This window comes from Muscardinus avellanarius, assembly GCF_963383645.1.
Source record: "Muscardinus avellanarius genome assembly, chromosome: 1".
Lineage (NCBI taxonomy): Eukaryota > Metazoa > Chordata > Mammalia > Rodentia > Gliridae > Muscardinus > Muscardinus avellanarius.
This window is the reverse complement of record NC_137786.1, coordinates 175,275,343-175,301,439: the sequence shown is the minus strand read 5'-3', so window position 1 is coordinate 175,301,439 and position 26,097 is coordinate 175,275,343. Positions and strand designations below refer to the sequence as shown.

Genomic DNA, 26,097 nt, shown 5'->3' with positions numbered 1-26,097 from the left:
GAAACAGGTTCTCACTAAGTTGCTGAGAGCCTCACTAAGTAGCTGAGGCTGGCTCAGCTACCCTTCTGTTTCAGCCTCCTAAGTACTGGGATTACAAGTGTGCACCACCATTCCCGGCTAGCTATTACTTTTAAAGTACTTTTTCTAGAAATCTCCTTTCCCCATCCTTGGATGCCAGTTACATGTTATAGAGCTTCAAGAAGTTCTACCACCATACACTAATGCTTTGTTTTGATTTTGCTTTAATCTGATTTCTTTTTAATTGGCAATAATTTTATCCGAATGTCCACAGGCATTTAATATGTTGTCAGGTCATTCTTTCCTTCTGTAATATCTAATTTGTTTATCCATCTTACACATTTATACACATGAACCTATATCTTCTCCCATTTCAGATGTTGTAGTTTTTATTTCTTCTAAGTTCAGTTTGCATTTTTCAAAATATTCCCATGCCTCCATTTAATATATCCAATCTATTCTCTAGCTTTTGAACATATAAATTGTAGTTGTAATGACTTTTTTTTTGGTCATACTGGGGATGGAACCCTTCTACCTCCAGGCTACACTCCCAGACCTATTTTGTATTTTTATTTGGAAACAGGGTCTCTTAAGCCAGTGAGGCTGGCTTCGAACCTGCGCGATCCTCCGGTCTCTACCTCCCAAGCACAGGGATTACAAGCCTGCACCACCACGGCCGGCTATAATGACTTTTAATGGCCCTGTCTACTGATTCTACCATCTTGATTAATTCTGAGTCCCTTTTAATTCACTAATTTTACTGCTTATTTTGAGTTGTATTTTTCTGCTTCTTCACATGTACTATAACTTTTAATTGGATACCAGGCATTTTACTTGATTATTTGCAGGGTACTTTTATATTTCTAAAAGTATTCTGAGACTTATTCTGAGGGATAGTTATGTTATTCCCCTCAAATTTTGCTTTTAGGCTTCATTAGGTTGAACTGAGACAGCATTTGGGCCTGGATCAGTTTCATCTATCTCTGAAGCAAACACTCTTCTGAGAGCCCACGAATTATGGGCCATGATCAGGCTGTTGGAATAGGCACTATTCCCTGTGAAATCTTCTGCTTATCACTTCTTCTGGTCCTCATAGGTAGTTATTTTCCTGGCCTTGAATTATTTCCTCAGGTGGTTCACTAATCAGTACCCAATTGAGTACTCGAATGTGACTCTGTGCAAAGTCTCTGGAGGTTGCTGTGTTTAGCTCTGTGCTTTACTACTGTGCCATGAGAGCTCTAGTACTCAGTTTTTCCTTGGGCTCCCAGTTCCTTCTCTTCCACCCAGGGAGATCGCACTGCTCTTTTGGGATCCCTCTCCCTGCTCCTTAAGATGAAGCTAAGTAATCACAGGGCTCACCTCATGCGTTTCCCCCTCTCAGATGCTACTTGTCTTTGTTGCCTCATGGTCAGAGTTTTAAGAACCATTGTTTCAATTAATTTATTCCTTCCTTCCTCCCTTTTTTCTTTCCCTCCCTCCCTCCCTCCTTCCTTCCTTTCTTCTTTCCTTCCTTTCTCTTTCTTTCCTCTCTTTCCTTCTTTCTGCTGGGGATTGAACCCAGGGGCATTCTACCTCTGAGCTACACCCCCAGCCTAATTTTTTGTTCTTTATTTTGAAGCAGGGTCTCACTAAGTTGCGGAGGGCCTCACTAAGTAGCCGAAGCTAGCCAACGAGCCTGCGATCCACCTGTCTCAGCCTCCCAAGTACTGGGATTACAGTGTTTGTCACCACACCTGGCTTCTTGGCTTTCGTGTGAATGTTTTTCCCCCACTATAAAAAAGTGTTCTTATATAACCCGTACACATACAGAGATATGGACACAAACACATACATATACCATGCACATGCAGATACATACATACTCTGTACAGCTGAGGAAGCTTCATGAGCATATCACCTTAAAGAGTTCTCCTCATCTTCAGATCATTAATTGTTTATCAGTAATTAAAAGAATTTTGAGGTTCTTGAAAATGTGCAAGGCTGGAAATGAACTAGGTCCAGTGGGATGAAAAGAGAGGGAAAAAGAGTAGGGTGGTTTAGTTTTTTGAACAGACTTCAAGAGTTGTAAGTACTAGTATACTGGTAGAAACTTGCCTTTGGAGACAGTACATTAATTTTGATTTGTGTCCAGCTAAAACTGCAACAAAGCTGCCAATGGAGAAGGAATTCTGTGTTTGCTCATTTTTTTCAGATAGTAGGCCAAATGGAGAAATTTTCTAAGCCAATTTTGAAATACTATACCCAAACCAAAACAAGCAAATTTAATCACATGTATTGGCAATAGGGGATTCCATGAAACTTTGAATTTCTAGGAGCAACTTCTTTTTATTAGTGCACTACAGTTACAGATCATAGAGACTCAGTATGATCAAGACATGCCTGCACACAGTTTAGGAGCAACTGTTTTAAGACCATTTGCATGATTCCAAATGTAGCTTGGAAAGGGGACAGAGAGCAAGCGAGAAGGCAGTGTGGTCAGGAGAAAGGAGGAGGGGGCTGGAAGTTAAGAAACTCAGGCTTTAGTCCCAGCTCTCTGACTGTCATGGTTTTGAGATTTGGGAAAGTCACTTAATATCCCTGAAGTTGTGTTTTCATCTCTAAAGTGAGACCATTGGATTAAAAGACTTCTAAAATAACTTTGAGTACGAATATTGTCATGATGCTTTGAAAGATGACCTTAACTGACATGAGAGTTTTCTTCTTCTTGCTAGAACTAAAAACATAAAAATTTGCTTGATTATGCCATCATATTTTCTTTTCTACTTAAAAGTTCATTATCTAGTCAGATTGCCCATTTAATTCACAAAAAGATTTGGTTCACATTAGTTTTGATAATTCCTAGATATCAAGGTCTCCTAAAGGTGGAGATTCTCCATTGTTAAGAGTATTTGGAGACTATATAAAAGATTTTGTGGACAACTCCCCAAAGTAATTTACACAGTGGTATTCTTGCTGGGATAAATATAAAGGACTAGGGAATAATTAGAATCAGTCTGAGTACTTATCAAGTTATAACACTAGATGCTTTTCAACATTTAACCCTCACAATAAAACTTAAAAATATGTCAGTTTTTATCTCTATTTTACAAACGAGGCAAGAAAAGTTAGGTTAGGTAAGATTTACAAGGTTACATAGTTAATAAGTAACCAAGCTGGGATCTGAACCACCACAGTGCCACCTTCTCCCCTCTTAACCGCTGTACTATACTATACTATATTATATTTACAAAATCAAATGTATCAAATTGCCCACTATATTTTCACAAGTAATGCTTATCAATTGTAAAAATTCTGCCTTTAAAAAACATCATGTAGCTGGGGATAGTGGTGCATTCCTGTAACCCCAGTATTTGGGAAGCTGAGTTAGAGGATCGCAGCTTCAAGGACAACCTCAGCCACTTAGTGAGTCCCTGTTTCAAAATAAAATAGGACAGTGAGGTATAGTCAGAGGTAGAATGCCCCTGGGTTCAGTCCCCAGTACCAAAAACAAAATACAAAAACCATCATGTGACTTTTTGTGGGGGTGGTGGTACTAGGGATGCAACTCTTCTACCTCTGGGCTACAATCCCAGACCTATTTTATAGTTTATTTGGAAACAGGGTCTCTTTAGCCAGCTGAGGCTGGCTTCGAACCTGCGAGACCCTCCTGTCTCAGCCTCCCAAGCACGGGGATTACAAGCATGTGCCACCATGCCCAGCTATCATGTGACTTTTTAAACCCATTTTCTTTTTTAGAGATAATTATCATTTTTATATATTCTGGATTCTAATTGAGAATAAATCCTTTTCTGTCGTAAAATAGCAGCTCAGGCAATTCTGATACAAGTCTCAATAATGAATAGTCTATGGATCATATATTAGTCTAAACTGTTGATTATCGTTCTGCAAAAGAAATGAATTATAACAAAATATTTTCATCTGTGTCATTAATAAATATTATGCACAGTATTTAACTCAGATGAATTTTTTTGTGTAGAAAGATTTCCCCAATGAAGGAAGCAGTCATTCACTGATTTACCTTTGGGAGGATATCCATAAAAACCCTGTCCTAACTGCTTCTGTAAACTACCTGAAGTCTGTGTATGCCCAAAAAGCATGCCGAAAATCAACTCTTTTCAGGCTTTTGTTGTCGATGTTTCTTCTCTGTATCTTTGTTATTAGTTTCCATGAAAGTTAGAACTTTTCTTGGATATTCTGGCAAGAGCTAAAGACAATCTTAGACTTCTTTTTTTCAGTAAAATCTTCTTTCAAGTTAATCTTTACTATTAGCATATCCTAACATTTTGTTCTCCACCTCCAACCTGAAATTATTTCTTTTGGTATAGAGAATCAGATTCAGGTTAGGGAAATGTCAAGTTTTTCTTTACTGTTGATTTCTTTGAAATACTTTATCTCATACTGAAAGTCATAATTCGGGAGAACTCTGGATGTCAGAACCCCAGAGTCAAGGGAAAAGTTGTTAGGAGCCTCTACACTGGCTCTTTTATAATCACAAGCCTGAAGATGCAGAATTTTGGAAAAGGTGGCCTCTCTCTGAACCACACAATCTTTAAAAAGGAGAGGAGTTGGCGGGGGGTGGGTGAGGGCATCAAGCACTGTCTGAATATATGCCATTTTCAATATGATCCACATAAAGCTAAAAAATATTTAAAAATTAAAAAATAAATAAATAGAAGCATGGAGGGTGGAGGGTACCACACACTGAATGTATGCCATTTTCAGTATGATCCACATAAAAATTAAAAATTAAAAAATTAAAAATAAATAAATAGAAACATAGGGAAAAATAAAAAGGAGAGGTAATATGTAGGGAATCAAGGCTTGATCATATAAGATCAGGATCAATGAAAAAAATAGCTGATGGATAGAGTTTAAATATAGGATATTTAAAGAGATGGGGTAACAGCTGCAATTCAGTTTTGAATACTACACTGCAGTAGAGTTATTGTAAAAAAAAACTAAGATTTAAGGGAAAAGAAAGAAGAAACCCAAAACATCTAATTTATTGACTAACCCTCCCCTGTTTGCTCCTGATAAACTTCCTTTACATCTTGCTTTATTCCCAGTTCTTTTGGAATGTATAAGCTATTTCTGATCTTCAAAGATGAACTTGAATACCGTAGTTGGTACTCTATATCTGATAATATGAATCTTTGAGTTTCTTGAGATGTGGTGTTGTGTTTACCTTGAAGTAAGTTTCACTCTCATGTCTAAATACTTTTTTATTTTCAGTACCGGGGATGGTACCTCCAGCCCTATTTTGTAGTCTTTTTATTTTTGAAACAGGGTCTCACTGAGTTGTGAAGGGCTTTGCTAATTAGCTGAAGCTGTTAGCAAACCATAATCCTTTGCTTTCAGCCTCCCGAATGCTGGGATTACAAACGTGGGCCACCATGCACAGCTTGTCTAAATACTTTAAATTAAATGTATTTTCTTTGTGCCCCTGACATCCATGGTTGGAGCTTTGCCTCTTGGTCAGACCTTGGCTTCTGTGATCTCCGTATAACGGTGACCTCACAGTGGGAGAATCTCTCTCTAAGGTTTACAATCATGGATCATCACTACTGCTTTCTGTTAGGGGTTAGCCAAATTTAATACTTTTTTTTCAATTGCTTTTCTTAAGAAACTCGATTAAATTAAAATAATACTTAAGCTACAGTTTTAAAATGATTTTAAATCATTTTAAATAGAGTTTATATGATAAACTCTTAAGTGTTCAACCATTTTTTACACGTTTTTTTTTTTTACACAAATGGGGGACACAAAAGAAGATAAGCTTTCTGTCTAGTTGAAAAAAAAAGTAGTGGCAAGACAAAACAATCAGGTGCTAAACTTTGTGGCACATGAGCTTATTGAATAAAATAACATATCAGGTATTTAGTGTCTTTGGCTTTGTGAGCATTAAAACAGATTTAGAGAAAGGAGAAACCATTTCACTCTCCTGAAGTTTTCAGGGAAGGGATGCCAAAAGCTGTGTGATTAAGAGGGTCTATGGAATGTTTAGGGTCCATACACAGGGAGAAGAGTACAAACCAAGGATGAAGGAGGAGGTAAGACTAGTGGGAGGCTTCTGCTGTGCACATGTGGGACAGAGGAATTCAGACTGGGAAGTGTTGGTCTGGTAGCTGTATGGAGGCAGTGGTTTGTTATCAGTGATCCCCGAGAATGATGAGACTTACACAGTATTTTAGGAATAAGTTCACAGTGGTTTAAATGTGCTCCCCTTAAGTCTTATATACTGGTAGTAGAATTGTAAATTAGTATAATCATGATGGAGATGAGTTTGGAAGTTCCTCAAAACACTAGGAATGGAACCACCATATGACCCAGCTACACTACTCCTCGCTCTCTCTCCAAAAGAATTAAAGTCAGAATACAGTAGTCATATACATATATCCATGTTTATGGCAGCAGAATTTACAGCAGCCAAATTATGGAACCAGCCCAGGTGACTGTCAACAAATTAATGGATTAAAAAAGTGGTACACAGCTGGGCGTGGGGCGCACGCTTGTAATCCCAGCATGTGGGAGGCTGAGACTGGAGAATCTAAGTTTTGATCAGCCTCAGCTACTTAGTGGCCCTTCGCAACTTGGTGAGACCTTATTTCAAAATAAAGAATAAAAATTAAGCTGGGGGTGTAGCTCAGAGGTAGAATGCCCTTGGGTTCCATCCCCAATACTGCAAAAAAAAAAAAAAAAAAAAAAAAAATTCTACTCAGCCATAAAGAACAACAAAATTATGTCATTTGCAGAAAAGTAGATGGAACTATAGAATATTATGTAAAGTGAGGTCAGCCAGTCTCTGAAGGTCAGAAGTTATATGTTTTCTGTCATATTTAAAAGCTAGAGAGAAGCCAGGCATGGTGGTGCATGCTTGTAATTCCAGTTTTTGGGAGACTGAAACAAGAGGATCATGGTTCTCAGACAGCTTCAGATCCTTAATGAGGCCCTCTGCAACTCAGTGAGACCCTTTTTCAAAATAAAGAATAATTAAAAAAAAATAGGGCTGGGGGTAGAATGCCCCTGGGTTTCATCCCCAGCCAAAAAAAAAAAAAAAAAAAGCTAGAGAGAAAAATAGGAAGCATAAGGTACTTTATATACCTTTACATACAAGAAGAGAGATCTGTAGAGTAGTAGAAGGGGATTGAGAAAGGGAATTAAGAAGGGGAAGAGGGAAGATTGAGGAAGGAAACAGTTCAAATAATACTATGGCAATATTTTCACTAATTTCACTATTATGTAAGGAGGGAGGAGGGGAAGCAGATCAGGGTGCAGAGGGAGATACTACAAGAGCTGTGTGCATGTATGTTCTTATCACATTGAACCTCACTATGATATGTAATTGCAATGTACTAAAAAATAATTAAAAATAAATAAATATGGTCCTCTTGCCCCATCTTTCTTTTGATTAAGGATTCAAATTTATAAGCTAGTTGGCCAGGGTTAAAGATAGAATCTATGACCATGTGCCAAAGCAAAGCTAAACAGCCCACAGTAAAATTTCCTTGTGGTAATAAAATTTATACTACATTGATACTATGGTATCACCAATTGAGATAATCACTCCATTCAATATATCATAAAGATTAATGGAAAACTCCTGAAATTAAAGGCACTTGAGATTATGCATGTGGTTGGTCTTACATCTAGTTACTTTACTGGACTCTTATTTAATGATTTTTTTGTTCCTTATTTATTTAGTTATTTATTTGCAGGTCTGAGGTTGGAACCCAGGGGCATTTAACCTCCGAGCTACACCCCCTACCCTTTTTTTTATTCTTTATTTTGAAACAGGGTCTCACTGAGTTGCAGAGGGCCTCACTAAGTAGCTGAGGCTGTCTGCGAACCGCCATCCTTTGGTCTGGGATTACAAGCATGCACCACCACGCCCAGCTGTTTGTTATTAAGAGACACTGTCTCACTGTGTTGTCTAGGCAAGCCTCACAGTGGGCTCAAGTGATCCTCTTGTGTTAGCCTCCTGAGTAGCTAGGACTACAGGTATGCACCATGGTGCCCTACTCTAGTAATTTTTAATGGACTCTCTTGTGTGTATAAGGTTGATAATGATGACATTTGCATATGACAGTTTTGTTTTTGTTATTGTTTTTCTGAGTATATGCTCTAGTTTCTTTTTCTTACCTAATTGCTACCCTGCAATGGGTATTCTGTTGTTACATATCAATCCACCCAAAACCTAGTAGGTCAAAACAATACCTTTATTATCTTCATGTTCTTGCAGTTCTGTGGGGTGACTTGAGCTCAGGAGTGTGTTTTCTCTAGAAGTCTTGTATTCATTTACTATCAGCTGGCGATGGAGGCTGGAGTCCCGTGAAGATTCTTCTGGGCTCAGTATCAGAATGCTGCTTCACTCACATATTTGGTGGCTCAGCTGTACTGATGTCAACAGTGCAGGCTGGATGGCCTTTTTATTTCTCTCATTTTTCATGTATCTTCTCCCCATGGCTAGGGTAAGCTTCCTCACACACGGCATTCTTGGAGTTGTCAGATTTCTTAGGTGGTGGCTATTTTTTTTCCAAGAATATTTCAGGAATGGAAGAAGAAGAGGAAGAGGAATCAGAGGGAGGGGGAGAAGGAGAAGAAAGAGAAAGATTATAGTATTATAGTAGACTATCCAAGACTGAGCAACTTAAAATGAACAGAAACTTATTTCTCAATTTCTTTCTCAAGGTTCTGAAAAGAAGGCTAGGAACCCAGGACCAAGACTCCAGCACTGGCCTTCTTATTTTGTCTTAACGTTGATATCACATAGCAGAAGGGTGAAGAGAGAGTCCGAAGGAGAGAAAGGGGACAAACTCATCCTTTTATAATGAATCTACGCCCACGGTAGTGGCATTAATCCATGTAGGAGGATGGAACCCTCATAACCTAAACATCTCGTAAAGGTCCTATTTCCCAATTAAGTTCAACATGAGTTTTGGAAAGGACAGTCAAACTATAGCACTTATAAAAAACATTGGGCCTACAGTATGTCTATTTCTGATTTGGCTGCCTTCTTAGTTTTTCTTTTTTATTTTGTGTGTGTGATTATTGATCTATTCAGGGCTTCAGTTTCTTGTTGAGATAATTTGGTAAGTTATCGTTTGATAGAAAAGCATTTATTTTTCCTTTTTCTTAAATTTTGGCATGAAGTTATATATAGTGTTCCTTTTAAATTTTAAAAATTTCATCCATATCTGTAGTTTGTCTCCTTTCTTGTTTCTAATTCTGAAGTACATGTCTGTGTACTTCCTGAAGTGTGTTTATTGTACAATGAATACATTTTAAATTAAACTTGCTAAAATGCACATGGATGGTATTATGAAAAAATCTGGGAATGATTTAGCCTGTTCTTATGCCAAATGTGGTTCTTCTTGCCTGAAATGAGTTATTCAAGTTGTAAATTGGAAACGTGAAGAGTTGATTATTGTTCTGTAAGTCTTGCTTCATCGGTATTGTTTCTAGTTTTGAGAGTACATCTCGGTTAGAACCGACACACTCATTATCACATGCTTTCACACCGCCTACTATCGTCTCAATACAATGTTCCCACCCACGATGCTACCATTTACTTTTCCATGAAAGTATGTTAATTTTTTATAAGTATCCAAAGTATTCTGTCTTATTTGATGCCATTGCCATGAGACTGTGTGTTCTCAACTCTATTCATGGTCTAGACAGAGGAAGGCAGAAGAAGGCTTTAGGGTAAACTCCTGGTCTTTTTGGATATTATCATACTTAATAAACCCATCAACAAGTACTTGAGTGATTTCCATGTGTCTGAGACTGCTGAAGGTGCTATAGAAATGCACACAATTCTTTAGGCATTTAACGTCCACAACAGTGTAGCTCTGCTAGCTTTCCTCAACTGCCCCTCGTGACATTGTTCTCATACACTCTTTGTTTTATATACATTACCTGCTTTCTCTTGAACATAAGATGTGCTCTGCTCCTTTAATTACCTTGAATGCTAGTTTTAATACCTTAAATGTCCATTCTTGCTGGCTGTGGTGGCGCATGCTTGTAATCTCCACGCTTGGGAGGTAGAGACAGGAGGATGGCGCAGGTTCAGAGCCAGCCGTGCTGGCTTAAGAGACCATGTTTCCAAAAATAAAAAAGTATAAAATAGGTTTGGGAGTGTAGCCCGGAAATAGAAGGGCTTCCAGGAACCCCAGTACCACCAAAAAAAAAAAAAAAAAAAAAAAAAGTCCATTCCTTTATAGCCAACTGTCAGACTCTGATGTGTCCTTCAAATTGCATCTTAGATCCCACTTTCTTTTTTAAATATGCTTTTATTGTTGCATTATAGTCTCACATCATAATGTAAATCATGTTGACAGGTATATACATGTACCTAGCACTTAGTGCCCCCTTACCCCAGCTCCCCCCCTTCCTAGTACAGAGCGCTGAATTGACATGGATATTTTTACATATGTAGTAATTCTATTAATGAACCTTTCTATTCCTTTCCCTTAGACTCCCCCCCCCCTTAAGTCACTCGTCAAATCAGTGTTGATTATCAGTGGGATATGACTGCCAGAAAAAATTGAGTTATATCTACAGACACGTAGTGTCTAGAATGAGAAATGATCTACCCTTTTTGCTTTGCAGACTTTTTTTTGGGGGGGTGGTACTGGGGTTCCTGGAAGCCCTTCTACTTCTGGGCTATACTCCCAGACCTATTTTATATTTTATTTGGAAACAGGGTCTCTTAAGCCAACGAGGGTGGCTTTGAAACTGCATGATCCTCCTGTCTCCACTCCCAAGCATGGGGATTACAAGTGTGCGCCACCACGCCCGGCAGCTTTTCAGACTTTTAAGAATGTTCTCAAGGGTATTTTCTAGTTTTTGCATGCTTGAGACACTATAAGAAACCATACTTAAATTTGTCAATCCACAAATATTTCATAAATTCTGAGAAATACAAAATCGGAAGAAATATTAAAATAGTCATTTGCTATTTGTCAGGTGTGTGTTGTGCCATGAGGGTTTAAGAGAAGGATGAGCCCCTCCCTACTCATGAGGGAGGGAAGGGAAGTAATGCTTGTTGAAGGTCTGTTATTGAAGGCCTGTATGCACTGAGGTCCTACGAGGAAGCTCAGGAGCACCAGCACTGAAGATGGAGGCCTAGGCTTTGAGGACTGTGGGATCCAGTGCTGGAGGAAGCTAGTAAACCAATGACTGCAGCATGACATGAGGTCTAGATAGAGCCACACTCCCAGCGCTAGTGCAGGGGGTATGCTTACCAAATATTAACTATTCCTGGACTTGTAACTGAGTTCCCTCTTCCAAAATGAATCTCTGGGTCTGTTTTCACGTGTTTCCACACTGCAGCCCAAGGAGTCTTTAGTTTAAAAGACCCAGTTGATCAGGTCTTCAGACTTAAAACTTACTCCACTGCCTTAGGAATGAAATTCCTTGGGCTGCCATACCAAGTCTGTGTAATCTGACCTCTGCCTACCTCTTTATCCTCATCTCTTATCATCACCACTTAAAGGCATAGTTCTTAAAAATGTTATGCTGCCTTTTATCCGCTTTTAAAAAATTTCCCTCATCTGCTATATCTTTGTCTCTGTTTACCTAGCTAATTCCTACTTTTCTTTCTAATGTCAGCTCAGGTTTTTTTTTTGTTGCTGTTGTTTTTTATTTTTGTTGTTGTTCTCTGGAAAAATTTTGCTCCCATCCAACCCAACCCCTAGACTAGATGCTTCTCTTTTCTGCTCAGCAGCATATACTTCAATTTTAGCATGTATCATGTTGTTATAATTGTTTGCATACCCATTTCTTCACAATGTTTGAGCATTATAAAGAAGGGTATATCTAATCTCTGTATTTTCATTACCTAACCCCGGCTTGGCCGAGTTTGGCACTCAGTAAATGTTTATTTATGAATATGTAAATAAATTGTATGCTTCCAGAGAGCTTGGACTATTTTCAGTCTTTTGTTTCTCTCAACACTCGACTCAGTACTAGCAATATAGAGTGCTTAGTGTGAAATTAGAACAAATGAATCAGATTAAAGATATGTTTATCATTATCAGATGAGGGTAGCCTGAAGATTTATAAAGTACACATGTTTTCTTGACTAGTGTGGTAATATACTCAGTTGATATTCAAACTGGTTTTTGAAAGAAGGGTAGTCAAGATTTGGGTTGAAAGAGTATACTCGTTTTCTTTTGTTGCATAATAAATTGTCACAAATTCAGTGGCTTTAAATGATACCCACTTAGGATCACGTGACTTCGTTAGGTTAGAAATTTGGGCCCAGCTAACTTGGGTTCTTTGCCCATGTTCTCACACGGCTGAAGTCATGGTGCAGCCGTGCTCTGTTCCTTGCTGGAGCTCAGGGTCCTTATTTCAGCTCATGTGGTTGTTGGCAGCGTTCTCTTCCTTGTGGTTTGTATGGCTGAGGCCTCAGTTCTTTTACTGGTTGTCATCTGGTACAGCTGTCAACTCCACAGAGGCTGCCTGTAGTTCCTTACCACCTAGGCCACTGCAGAGGCTTCAAATCTCTTCTTTCAGGAAGCGCCAGCCCCTTTTAAGAGCTTACCTGATTAGATCAGACCTACCCCAATGTATTAGCTTTGGCTGCCATAACAAAATACCAGACTGGGTGGCTCGAACAACAGAAACTTATTTTCTCATAGACTGAAGATAGGAAGTCTGAGCTGAAGGTGCCAGTGTGGCTCAGTGTCTGGTGAGGTTCTTTTTCTGTCTTCCAGATGGTCATCCTCTTGCTGTCCTCACAGAGCCTTTCTTTGGTACAGAAATGTAGAGAGAGGCCCCCAGTCCTGTAGGATTAGGATGTACCTTTATGACTCCATTTAGCCTCAGTGACCTCTTAAAAGCCCTGTTTCCAAATACATTGGTAGTTAGGGCCTTAACCTATGTATTTGATAGGGGCACAGTTATCTCTCTTTCAGTTAACTAAGTCAGCTGATTTGGAATCTCAGTTCTACTTCTCAGATCTCTTCACCTGTAAAAATAACAACCCAAATCGAATATAGTGTCCTCTCACATTTGTAAGTCCGGCTGATACCTAGGGGGAGATGGCACAGGACGTTTATGCCAGGCGGTGGGAATCTTGGGGGAGCACTCTAGAGTTCTGCTTACCACAAAGATAACAGAACAGAAAGCAGTATTTAAGCATGCAGTATATTGTGAGCAGAATAGTAGAATAATCAAAGGGAAAGGCACAGAGTTACCAGTTATGGTAGGAAGCGCACCAGAGTCGGACCCCTGTAGTTGGACGTTTCAAGCTGAAGAATATGTCGGAGAAAAAAACGCACTTTGGAAACTGCAAATATGTCAACATACAATCTGTTACTGATACTGAGGTGTGTTTGGAGAAAAGATGTCAGGATTATCTTGGGAATGATGGAGAATAGGTAGCAGGGAAGGTCATAGGCCTTGGAGTTACACCAACCTTGATTTGAATCCTGAATCTGCCAACCTGCTGCTTACTAACTTTTAGTTTTCTTCCATGCAGAATGGAAATAATGATGTACAAAGTCTGTGGATTGTTGTGAGAAAAATGGATTATTTATGAGAATTAAATGAAGATTATTTGAAGTATTTTTAGCCCAGTGAATGGCCTATCGCAAGCGCTATATGGATGTTTATTCACTTAATAGTAACTTATAAATAAATAAAGGATACTAAGTACTAGACACTGTTAGATCTTGGAGTTTTAACAAGTGTTAATATGATTATGTCTAAACTAGATTTTATTGAACTTTGACTTGCCAGGTTAAAATGAAGTCTTAATCTGTTTTTCAGTAAATAGCCATGGATTATTTTCAAGTAAATAATATCATCTAGTCATAAATTGTAGAATCATGGTAATTCATCTTAGTACAAGGCCCTGCTTTTTTGTTTAAGGAGTCCTCCTGGCCTGTTAATGTCCTCATTGATCTCGTGGCCCCATTTCGCTATCACGATTTTCTGTAGGATGCTGTTGAAATATGTTTTAGGAAGAGTATTATGGCAGTATTCCAAATGGATTGAAGAGGGTAAAGATCAGAAAAAGGAAGGCATTTTATTAATGCTGGAGTGTTTATATTGGGAATGATCGAAATGAATGAGGTAGATAAGAGCAGACGGAAAGAAGAATCCACAGGCTTAGGGGACTGAGCACGGGAGGGGGTTGAGGGAATGGCAGGCGTGCTCCTTGTGAATTGCCGTCAGTTAAGAGTTCTGGAGCACTGCAGTGATTCTGATTGTCGTGCAGTCGGTTTAATTTAAAGAGAATACCCCCAAATATCTTGTGAATTGTTCTGTTTCGGGGAAACTTTTACAGATCACAGCCTTTTTAGTCACTGGGAAATCTTTTATCATCAATGGAAGGTGTTATCCATATGACTCAAAGTATACATGTGGTGTGTTAACTACTCTTTGATACATTACTAAAGGAAAAGGGGACCAACTGTCTAGATAACCAAACCTTAAGCTGTTGGACGGCCTAGAGTATGTAAACATTTAGTATTTATCAGAGGTAAAGAAAGTGAAAGTGGTTAGGTATAGTTGTATTAGACAGCACTCATCTTTTTAAGTGTTAAGTTTGTAAGTTGTGATATTTCTAGTTGTCTCCAAGGGAATTAATTAATTAATTTATTTATTTATTTATTTTCGGGTCTGGGGATGGAACCCAGGGGCATTAGACCTCTGAGCTACAGCCCCTGCCCTATTTTTTATTCTTTATTTTGAAACCGAGTCTCACTGAGTTGCAGAGGGCCTCACTAAGTAGCTGAGGCTGTCTGTGAACCGCAACTCCGGTCTCAGCCTCCCGAATGCTGGGATTACAAGCGTGCACCACCATGCCAGGCTCTCTTGAAGGGAATTTAATCTTAGATATGTGTCAAAGCCTCTGTATTTGCAAGATAAATGAGAACTTCTAAAATCTCTTTTAGCCTATGAGAAGAGAAACCTGGAGTCCTAGACTGTGTTACTGGTTGGTGCAAAGCCTCTAGTCTTTATGTCCTGCCCACTTTCACCTGAAGATTGTTGCACATGGTCATATAGGTCATATCAAAATATATGGATAAAGCTTGTAAGACAGGCATTCCAGAGGCTGAGTAACTGAGCAAATGAAGAGAGGGCACTTAGCTACTGAGTAGGGAATGGAATTGAGCGGAGCCAGAGCTGAGGCTGAGAAGCCAGGCAGGGTGCTGTTGGCAAGGTGAAGGGTGGTGGCAATGCATCTAGAAGTAAGCAGGTTTGAAAGTGGCTTTTTCGATCAATTACTAAATATGTGGATAACAGACTAGATCTTATTAGAAGGCTTGATTCAGAGACAGTGGTCATTCCTTTTTAGGGACATTCTGTTTCTTCAATTGCCATAAAATCGACACTCCCAGCTATCCTGTTTCTGTGGGTGTTTTGGCTCAGAATTTTCTGCAGGTTTGTTTTTTTTTTTTTTTTTTTTGGTCTTTAATCTCTTGAAAATTGATGTTCCTCCATATTCTGTTCTAGGCTCTGTTCTCTCTCATTCTCACAGTCTTGCAGGGTGATCTCATTCACTCTCCTAGAGTTAATGGTGTTGTGAAATGTAACATTTCATAATGTTATTAGCATCTGCGTGTAATGATTACCACATTTTATCTCTGGCGAGGATCTACCTCCTGAGCTATAGATCCTTATGTTCAGCTCCTTCCGCACTCCTCTTGGATGTCACATAGCCATCAAGGGCTGAAAACAGAACTTCTCAAAATGCTCCTCCTGTGTTCCCCACCTCAGCACAAGGCATCACTATTTTCCTCTTTCCCTAAGCCATATACCATTCTTTCTTCTTTTTATTTTGCAGAATTGCGTGTGTGTGTGTGTGTGTGTGTGTGTGCACGCGTGCGCATATGCGTATGCGTATTTTATCCAGGGGCATTCTGTCTCTGAAGTACATCCCCAGTTCTTTTTTATTATTTTTTAATTAATTATTTTTTTGGTGGTACTGGGGTTCCTGGAGACCCTTCTACCTCCAGGCTACACTCCCAGACCTATTTTTTTATATATATTTTTATTTGGAAACAGGGTCTCTTAAGCCAGCACGGCTGGCTTCGAACCTGTGTAATCCTCCTGTCTCCACCTCCCAAGCGCGGGTATTACAAGTGTGCGCCACCAAGGTTCTCACTACTTTGCTGAGGGCTTCCCTAAATTGCTAAGGCTGGCCATGATACTTTGATCCTCCCCTGTCTCAGCCTCCTAAGTTCTGGATTATAGGTGTGTACCACCATACCCAGCCTTTTGCAGGATAATTTACATATAATAAAACACAGAGAACCCAATGTGCAGCTTGGTGAATTTTTATAAGTACACATACATACATCATCATCATTCAAATTAAAGTTAGTATTCTGTCACTACCCAGCAAATTCCTTTGTTCCCATTTGTCAGTCATTAGGCTCCCTTCACTCCCATCTCTGGCTGGGTCCAGCACTTTTCTTGTTGCCTCATTGTTTACTACTTTTTCTTCTTACAGTGGGATCATACATTGCACTTTTTTAGTTTCTGACCTCTTTTGTTTAGCATTCAGGTTTGTTTGTTTTGTTCATTTGGTTGTTTTTCCCCCTTTTCTTTTTTTTTTTATGGGTTTTAGGATGGAACCCAGGGACATTCGACCTCTGAGCTACACTCCTTGCCCTATTTTTTATTCTTTATTTTGAAACAGGGTCCCACTAAGTTGTGGAGGGCTTCACTAAGTAGCTGAGGCTGTCCACGAACTGCAATCCTCTGGTCTTAGCCTCCCAAATGCTGGGATTACAAGCGTGTGCCACCACGCCCCACTTCACTTTTCTCTTTCTTTTTTTTTTAATTTCTTTTATTTTTTATTTTTAAATATTTTATTTATATGTGGAACATGTTGAAAATGGTATACATTTAGACTGTGCTTGGTGCCCTCTCCCCTCTATTTCTCTTACCCCCCATCCCAACAATGAATGTCCAGGTTAACCATGTTATATTCATATTTTTACACATATTTGGGTGTAGCTCCTCCATTAATCAACCTCAGCCTTCTTCCTCTCCTATCCTTCCATTCTAGCTTTTTGAAATTTCCCCTCCATTATCTGGAATCTCTCTGGTATCCCCAGTGCTCCCTAGTTTGGGTATATTAGAGAAAACATATGTCCCTTCTCTTTCTGTGCTTGACTGATCTCACTTAACACAGTGTTCTCCAGATCTTTCCATCTTGTGAACGGCATGATTTTGTTCTTCTTTATAGCTGAATAGAATTCCATTGTGTATATTTCCCATAATTTTTCAATTCATTCTTCTGTTGATGGAGACCTAGTGCATAGGAATCAACTTGAGATGGATCAAAGACTTAGAAATTAGACCAGAGACTGTGAAGTTAGTAGAGGAGAGCATAGGCTCAACACTCCAACATATAGGCACAGGCAGTAACTTTCTTAACAAGACCTCCAAAGTGCAAAAAATTAAAGCAAGAATTAACAAGTGGGATGACATCAAACTAAAAAGTTTCTTCTCATCAAAGGAAACCATCAAGAACCTAAAGAGGAAGCCTACAGAATGGGAGAAGATCTTTACCAGCCACCACTCTGATAAAGGGCTAATATCCAGAATATATAAAGAGTTCAAAAGACTCTGCACAGCAAAACAACCCAATCAAGAAATGGGCAACTGAAATGAATAGACACTTCACAAAAGAAGAGATACAAAGGGCCAATAGATACATGAAAAGATGTTCAACATCACTAGCCATCAGGGAGATGCAAATCAAAACTACGCTGAGATTCCATCTAACCCCAATCAGAGTGGCAAACATAAAGAAATCAAACAACAGCAATTGCTGGCGAGGATGTGGGGAAAGAGGAACTCTTATACTGTTGGTGGGAGTGCAAACTAGTTCAGCCACTGTGGAGATTACTTAGAAAACTGGGAATACATCCACCATATGATCCAGCTCTACCACTCCTGGGTATTTTTCCAAAGGTGTTGAAATCAGAGAACTATAGTAACATATGCATTCCTATGTTCATAGCAGCACAATTCGTAATAGCCAAAATATGGAACCAACCTAGGTTTCTCTTTTCTTTTTTATTTTGAGATTGAACCTAGGGCCTCACACATGCTAAGCAAATGTTATGTAACTAAGCTACATCCCCAGTCCTCTCTCAACATTTCATTTTGAGATAAAATCTCACTTAGTTGCCTAGGTTGGCCTCAAATTTGAGATCCTCCTTAGCCTCCTGAATAGCTGAGATTATATGCATGTGCTACCACATTCGCTAGCCAGTGTTTGAAACTTATGTTGTATAGAACAACAACATGGATAAATTTCAAACACTGGCTAGCGAATGTGGTAGCACTTTTATTGTTGAGTGGTATTTCCTTCTATGAAGGTGTCACGGTTTGTTTATCCATTGAGTTAGACATTGGGTTGTTTGTACTTTCGGGTTCTTAAGAATATAGGAACACTTCTGTGGCTTAGATATAGTTTAAGTGTCCCCCAAGAACCCATCGAGTGTGGTTACCATGTTGGTGGTGTTGGGAGGTGGTGGAACTTAAGGAGGTGGGCCATAGTGGGAAGTTTTTAGGTGGGAGAGGGCACTGCCCTTTGAAGGGATCAAGTAGCTCCTGACACCTTAATAATTCTCATGAGGAGGTGGTTATAAAAATAGCACTCCCCCTTCCTGGTTGAGATGTGATTGTTTGCTGTAATACACAAGTTTCTTCCATAATGTGACATTACCGACTGCCTTCACCAAAGACAGAACCATTTCTCTCCCCCCACCCCCCCATCTTGAACTTTGAACCTCCAGGACTACAAGTGAAATAAGCCTTAAAAAAAGAAAAATCACATATTATCTGCCTCAAGTATTTCATTGTAATAATGAAAAGCTAACACAGAAACCTCATGCATGTCTTTTGTGGTCATATGCTTCTATTTCTCTTATTATGCCTAAGAATAGTGTATATTATTATATATTACCACACATTTTTCCAAAGTAGTTGCACAGTTTCATAGCAGTGTGTGAAAGTTTTAGTTGTTCTGCCTGTTGACATCACTTGGTATTGGCAGTTTTGTAAATTCTAGCCATTATTATATGCTGGTGATGGTATATTGTTTTGGTGTTTAGTTCTATAATGACTAAAAATATTGACCACCATTTCATGTGGTCATTATTAGCCATTCTTATGTCTTCTTTTGTGAAGTGTTTATTCAAATATTCTGTTCATTTGTTTTATTCAGTTGATTGCATTTTATCTATTTGAAGTGAAGGAGTTCTTTGTAGGTATGTCTGTGTATATGTATAGAGTGGTTTTTTTGCATTCTATGCCATAGTTTTTTCCATTTTCTCAATATTACTTTCTGATGAATTCTATTTAAGAAATCTTTGCCTAATCTAAGATCATAAATTTATTTTCCTATATGTTACTCTAGGAACTTTATAGTTCTAACTTTTACATTCAGGTCTCCAATTCATCTCAAATTAAATTGTGCATATGAGGTAAGATACACAGTAAGGTCTATTTTTTTCTTACATGAATATTATTTTAGTGCTGTTTATTGGCAGAAATTTTCTTTTCCTAATAAAAATAAACTGATTATATAGTAATAGGTCTATTTCTATAACCTGGATTATATTTGAATGATCTATTTGTTTAGTTTCATATAACTACTGCTACCTTACTGTAGCTTTATGGAAAGTTGTAAAATCTGGCAGTATAAGACTTCTGACTTTGATCTCCAGCATTTTCTTGGCTATTCTAGGTCTTTTGTATTTTCATTTTACTTTTAGAATCAGCTTGTCAATTTCCACAAAAAAAGTTTTGATTGGGATTACTTCAACTCTAAAAATCAGCTTAGGGAGACTTAATGATATTGTCTTTGATTCTCTGAAATGGTTTTGTCTTCATTTATTTAGTTCTTTAATATTTCTCATCAGTGAATATAGATTTTAATATTCTTCATTAGATTTATCCTTAGTTATAGAAACACTAATTGACTTTCGTATATTATTATGGAATCTTATAATTTGCTAAATTGTCATGAGTCCTAGTAGTTGGACTGTAGATTCCTTTGAATTTTGCTAGCTACACAAGCATAGCATATAGACATTTATTGCTTATTGCTCTCCTATATTTATGAGTTTTTGAGTTGCTTTATTGCAGTGGTTTGGACCTTGAGGTCAGTGTTGAACAAAATGATGAAAATGAACATCTTTGCCTTGTTTGGTCATAGGTCATAGTTGCTCTAGGGGTGTGTGTGTGTGTGTGTGTGTGTGTGTGTGTGTGTGTGTAAATCCTTTATCAGATTTAGGAAGTTTCCTTTTTCCCCTATTTTGTGAGGATTTATTTTGTTTTTCATTATTAACAGGTATTGCACTTTATTAAATGTCTTTTTGTTTGCATCTTGTAAGATAATTATGTGATTTTTTCACCTTTATTCTGTCATTTATTTTCAAATGTTATACCAAACTTGCACTGCTTAGATTAAATGCACTTAATCAAGATTTATTAACCTTAATGCAGTATTAGAATTATTTGTGTGACATTAGTCTGTAATTTTCTTATAATGTTCTTTTATGTTTGGGTATTAGTTTTATATTTGCCTTATAAAATAAATGAAAATATTCTCTTTTCTACTCTGGGTTTTTTTTTTGTTGTTGTTGTTGTTGTTGTTTGTTTGTTTTTGGTACTGGGGATTGAACCCAGGGGCATTCTACCTCCAATCTATACCCTCAGCCCTACTTTTTTGATTCATTATTTTGAAACAGAGTCTCACTAAGTTGTGGAGGGCCTTACTAAGTAGTTCAGGCTGTCCATGAACCTGCAGTTCTCCAGTTTCAGCCTCCCAAGTACTGGGATTACAAGTGTGCGCAACCACACTAGGAGGTTTTGTTTTCTTTTGTTTTGTTTTGGGGGGTATCCAGATTGAACCCAGAGTGTTCTATCTCTGACCCACAACTCTAGCCCTATTTTATTTTTTATTTTGGAATAGGGTCTTACTAAATTGCTGAGGGCCTTTCTAAATTACTGAAGCTAGCCTCGAACCTACAATTCTCCTGCCTTGGCCTCCCATATACTGGGATTATAGGTGTATGCTACCATACCTGGCCTTATCTGAAAGATTTATACAAATGTTATTTCACCAGCAAGCCATTTTGAGCCTAGTATATTCAATGTGGGGAGGTGTTTAATAACACATTTAATTTCTTTAACAGATAGTGATCATATATTTTCTATTTCTTTGGTTTTGGAAATTTGTGTTTCAGCATTTTGCCTATTTCATCTGAATTAAATTGTTTATAATCTCTACTTAATTCCCTTTATATGTTTACAGGATCTGTAGTGATGTCTTCTCTTTCATCATGCAATTGCTGCATTAGTCAGCTTTCTTCCACTAATCAAATACCTGACACGGTCTGCTATGAAGTGGAGAGGCTTATTTAGCTCACAATTCTGGAGGTTCAGAGTCCAGACAATATTGTGCAGGCTCTGGAGAAGGCCCAGGTGGATGGCAGATGGTGGAGTGTGCCTAGGAGGAAGGATCATATTTCATACCATGAATAAAGAGCGCTTGGGTGGGTCAGGTTTACTCCTATAACAGCCCTCTCTTGAGAACCCAAGGGGCCACATAAGACCTTCCTTCTGAGAGCGCCTCCAGTAGCCCAGGGATCTCCTACTAGACCCCACCTCTTAAAGGTCTGCCACCTTGAGGACCAAGCCTTCAATCACTTACACCTTGGTGGGGGCACAATTAAGCCATCTGAGCCATAGCAGTGGGGGCTTTGTTTTCGGGTATCCATCTTTACCTCTCCCCTCTCTCTTTTTACTCTACACCATCTTTCACTCTGCGAACTTAGGACCATGCCGTTTGTTGTGTGGACTGTCGCCAGGACATCCCCCTTTATACTCTTTTTTTCCTGTGTCCCATTCACTTTATTACTACAAGAAAGAATATTCTAAAGTACAAGTATAATTGAATATTTTCCAACTTTTTCATGATTTTTAATGCCTTCAGAATAAAATCTGATCTCTGTGTATTCTACGAAACCATCATTGATAAGGTATTCATTTGTCTCAATAGACTTCTGTCTTTTCTGCATCCATTTCCCCCTTTTTCTCTCTCTGCAAGCCATAGGAAACTGTACTTCACTGCCTTTCTGCCAGTGTCCAATCTTAAACTTGAACGCAGCATTTCAGAGGTAGTCTGATCAGCACTTAGTCCATAATATTATCTTCTAGCCTCTACCAAGATTACAGTTGATCTTTACTGATATTTATTTGACATAATGCCTTTTGTTCAGTGTATCTTTATTTTATTTATTTATTTATTTATTTATTTATTTATTTATTTATTTTTTGGTGGTACTGGGGTTCCTGGAAGCCCTTCTACCTCCGGCTACACTCCCAGACCTATTTTTACATTTTTATTTGGAAACAGGGTCTCCTAAGCCAGCGCGCGCGGCTGGCTTCGAACCTGCGCGATCCTCCTGTCTCTGCCTCCCAAGCGCGGGGATTACAAGCGTGCGCCACCACGCCCGGCCTCCAGTGTATCTTTATATTCACAGCAATATCTAATCTCAAGGAACTTTTATTCAGCCCAGTTTCAATTTATCACTATTTCAAATAATTAAATAATAGGAATGTATCTCTTTGCTATCACCAGAAAACCAATCACACAGCTACTTGATCTCTCTTCCCCAGCACTCATGAGGATGGATTTTATACTGGCCTGGGGAGTATTAGCATTATTACTGACCAGTCACCCATGTGACTGGAGAGTGTATATATCTTTCTTTATGGATTCCTTTCCTAGTTCACAAAATCAAAAAGCATTCCCCCGAAACTAGCCAGCCATTTGGAGGTAAAGCAGTTGTTTCTCTTCTTGTCAGTCCTTCACCTCCTCAACCCCAGGGGAATCAAGATGTCCCTCGTTATTTTTGAAAGCCTAAACACTTCAAACTTTGATTCTCCTGCTGGATTTGAAAGGGGGACATTATTAGCTCTGTCTTGATGTAGCAGGGGCTCTGAAAGTCTATTTGGATAACACTGAAGATTGGAGGAAATGTGGCTCTGTCTGTGTGTTTTAAGCCCCTAAGGTAAGATCAGAAAGCGTCTGGGGCAGTGAGAGCCAAATAGTTGAAGTCATACATTAATTATGGTCATGAATCATTTTTATTTTTAAAGTCTTTACCATTTGACAGGGTTGTTTGCATAGCACCAGTGAAGTCTTAGGCAGTACTTTCACCCTTTTAAAGTAACAGACTATTTTGTTGATTTCTCCTTTGTGTTGATAAGCATTTCAATTTTATTAAAAATTACCCATTTCCCTACCTGAGCGAGTGGTCTGTAATTTGTGTGACTTTTGTTTCAGTATAATATTTCGAAGTTATAAATGTATGACCCTCACACTGATCTTTCAATTAGTCTCTCACTGTATCAATCAAAAGATATCAACTTTGGGGACTATAATGTTAGACATTAGATGTTCAGTCAGCAAATATATTTTGAATACCTCTGTGCCGCATTCTGTGCTAAGCATTTTACATATATATCAGAAAATGAGGTTTCTTTCTTTCTTTCTTTAGAAAGATCCAGTAAGGAAACAGACAAGGGAATAAAGAGTTGTGTAAAAGTGGTTCTGTAATCGTGGTGTCAAATACAGGATGTGGTGTGTATTTCTAGAGAAGGAGTGCCTCTGCCTGTCTGGAATAGTTGGGAAGGCCGTTGGAAAAGAGGTTAGGCTTGAGCTGCCGCTCATTAGATCAGGATTCATGTGCCTGTTAAGGGCAGTGAGCACCTGTAGGCAGGTACAACAGCTCATACATGGGTACAGAGTGAGAAGTGACATGATGAGTTTGGAGAATTGGCATCCTTCAGTTTGCTGTAGTTGAGGGTGCAAGGTAAAGAATGTCAGGAAAGGAGGCTGGAAGCGTAGGCAGGGTCCACTTCATAAAGGGCCCGCTTCCTCTTTTCTTTAAAATTTCTGAAGAGCTACCTTTATAAGAGAGTGTCCCTGTCAATGCGCATTAAACACACGTACCCACCCAGACCAGCGGCCAGGGCTGGGGGTAATAGGGTGGAGTAGAATCTTCTCTGTCAGATTCTGTAGACGTCCTAAGAAAGTTGTTCAATCACCAATCTCATAATCAAAGTAGCTTCAATGAGAGTTGCCTTTTATGTTATCTAAGAAACCCTCAACAACTATCAAGCAATTTCCAAAAGTGCAGAGTATGCCAGGAATCCTTTGAATATTCAGTGTCCTAATAATAAAAATGGTGTTGGCAAAAGTATTGGTGCCATCAAATCCTTAGTAAAATCAACCTGTCATAAATATGAAACCTTTCAGATTAGGATTAATGGCCTACTTATAAAATCTGAAGTAAACTCTATGTAGAGTATAATATACAGATCTTAAATGTAAGTTCTGTGTATTCACTGTAGGAGTCGCCCCATCAAGATGCAGGCCACTCCCTTTGGCTCAGATAGTACTTCTGCCCGGCTCACTCAGCCCAGCCCACGCAGCCAAGGAGTGCGCTTTGCCTTTGTCCCCGCAGGCCTGCTTTACCCTTCCTCAAACTTTGTTTAAAGGGAGCCATACACTACTGTGTGCTTTTTGTTTGGGGTTTTTATTTTATTTTTTTACTCAGTGTTGTTGAGGCCCATCCATATTCTTGTGTGACCCAGTTTTATATTTTTTATTACTGAGTAAGACTTTCCCTGTTTGAGTATATCTTTGGACATTTGGATAATTTTCCATGAACATTCTTATGGACATATGTTTTCATTTGGACAAATATCTACTAGTAAAACTTTTAAAAATGAGAGTATTAACTCTTGTTCCAGTAATGCATGTAAGTTCCTTCCAGTTGCTCTACATCCTTGTCAGCATTTGGTATTGTCATTTTAATTTTAGCCTTTCTAACCCCTTTGTGATAGTATTTCATGATTTTAATTTACATTCCCATAATGACTAAAATGTTACATAACTTTTCCTGTGCTTATTGGCCATTCTTATATCTTATTTTTGAAGTGTTTGTTTCTCTTTTGTGTCTGTTTTTCAGTGGACTGTCTTTTTGTTAGTGATTTGTAATAGTTCTTTATATACTCTAGACAGTCCTTTGTCAGAGAAATGTTTTTCAAATAAATACTTTTTTCCCCAGTCTGTGAACTGCCTTTTCATTTCTTAATGGTATCTTAGGTGAACAGATTTTTTGAATCTTGGTAAAATCTAATTTGTTCATTTTAATTTTATGATTGTGTGTATGTATGTGTCTTAGTTAATAAGTCTTTTTCTACCACAAAGTTGCAAAAGATTCTCCTCCATTTTTTGGTAGAAGTTTTGAGATTTTTAGCTTTTGTTTTCTATAAACTTTCTGAAATTAACTTTTTTGCATGCTGTGAGATAGAAGTTGAGTTTTTTTCTAAGTTTATCCAATATCTCTGCACTTTTGTTTTCTTCATTGATTTTCCTTGATTTCTTTGTAAAAAATCAGTTTTTCATATATGTGTATATCTTACACTATTTTTTTTAGTTCCATTGATTTTGGGGGGTGGGGGCTGGGGTTCTTGCTGTTTTGCCAAGGCTGGCCTCAAACTCCTACGCTCAAATGAGCCACTTGCCCCAGCCTCCTGACTCAGTCTCCCAAGTAGCTGGGACTACAGGAACACCTAGCCATTCATATATGTTTTGAACCTCAAGCTAGTACCATATTGTCTAGACCATGTGATTTCATAGAAAGTCTTGAAATATGAGACATTTCAAGATTGGTTTGTTACTTCTCAGTTATTTGTTGTGCTGTATACATTACAATAAATCCCTTTTAATACTACAGAACAACAACAACACAACATGAAGCCCTTTCAGATTATGAAACTATTGACCTATCTTAAGAAAAGTAACATCTAGATAATTTTGAATCTTCCCATTCGTGTGCTTAATTTTTTTTTTTTTAATTTATTTAGCTCTTCTTTGCCTGATCTTAGCAGGATTTTGTAGTTTCAGGGTTGAATCTTGTACATCTCTGTTTATTTTATTCCTAAGGATTTTATGGGTGTTGATGCTATTGTAAAGGAGTGTTTTTAACTTTCCTATTTCAGTTGTGTGTGGCTAATATATGG

General features: G+C 38.4%; 1 protein-coding gene across 3 annotated transcripts in view; it reads left to right on the top strand.

The window, feature by feature from the left end:
• Positions 1 to 26,097, top strand: part of UVRAG (UV radiation resistance associated) — a gene marked incomplete at both ends in the record, with an annotated part of 330,995 nt that overhangs the window by 127,379 nt on the left and 177,519 nt on the right. The gene's annotated exons all lie outside the window — the stretch shown is intronic.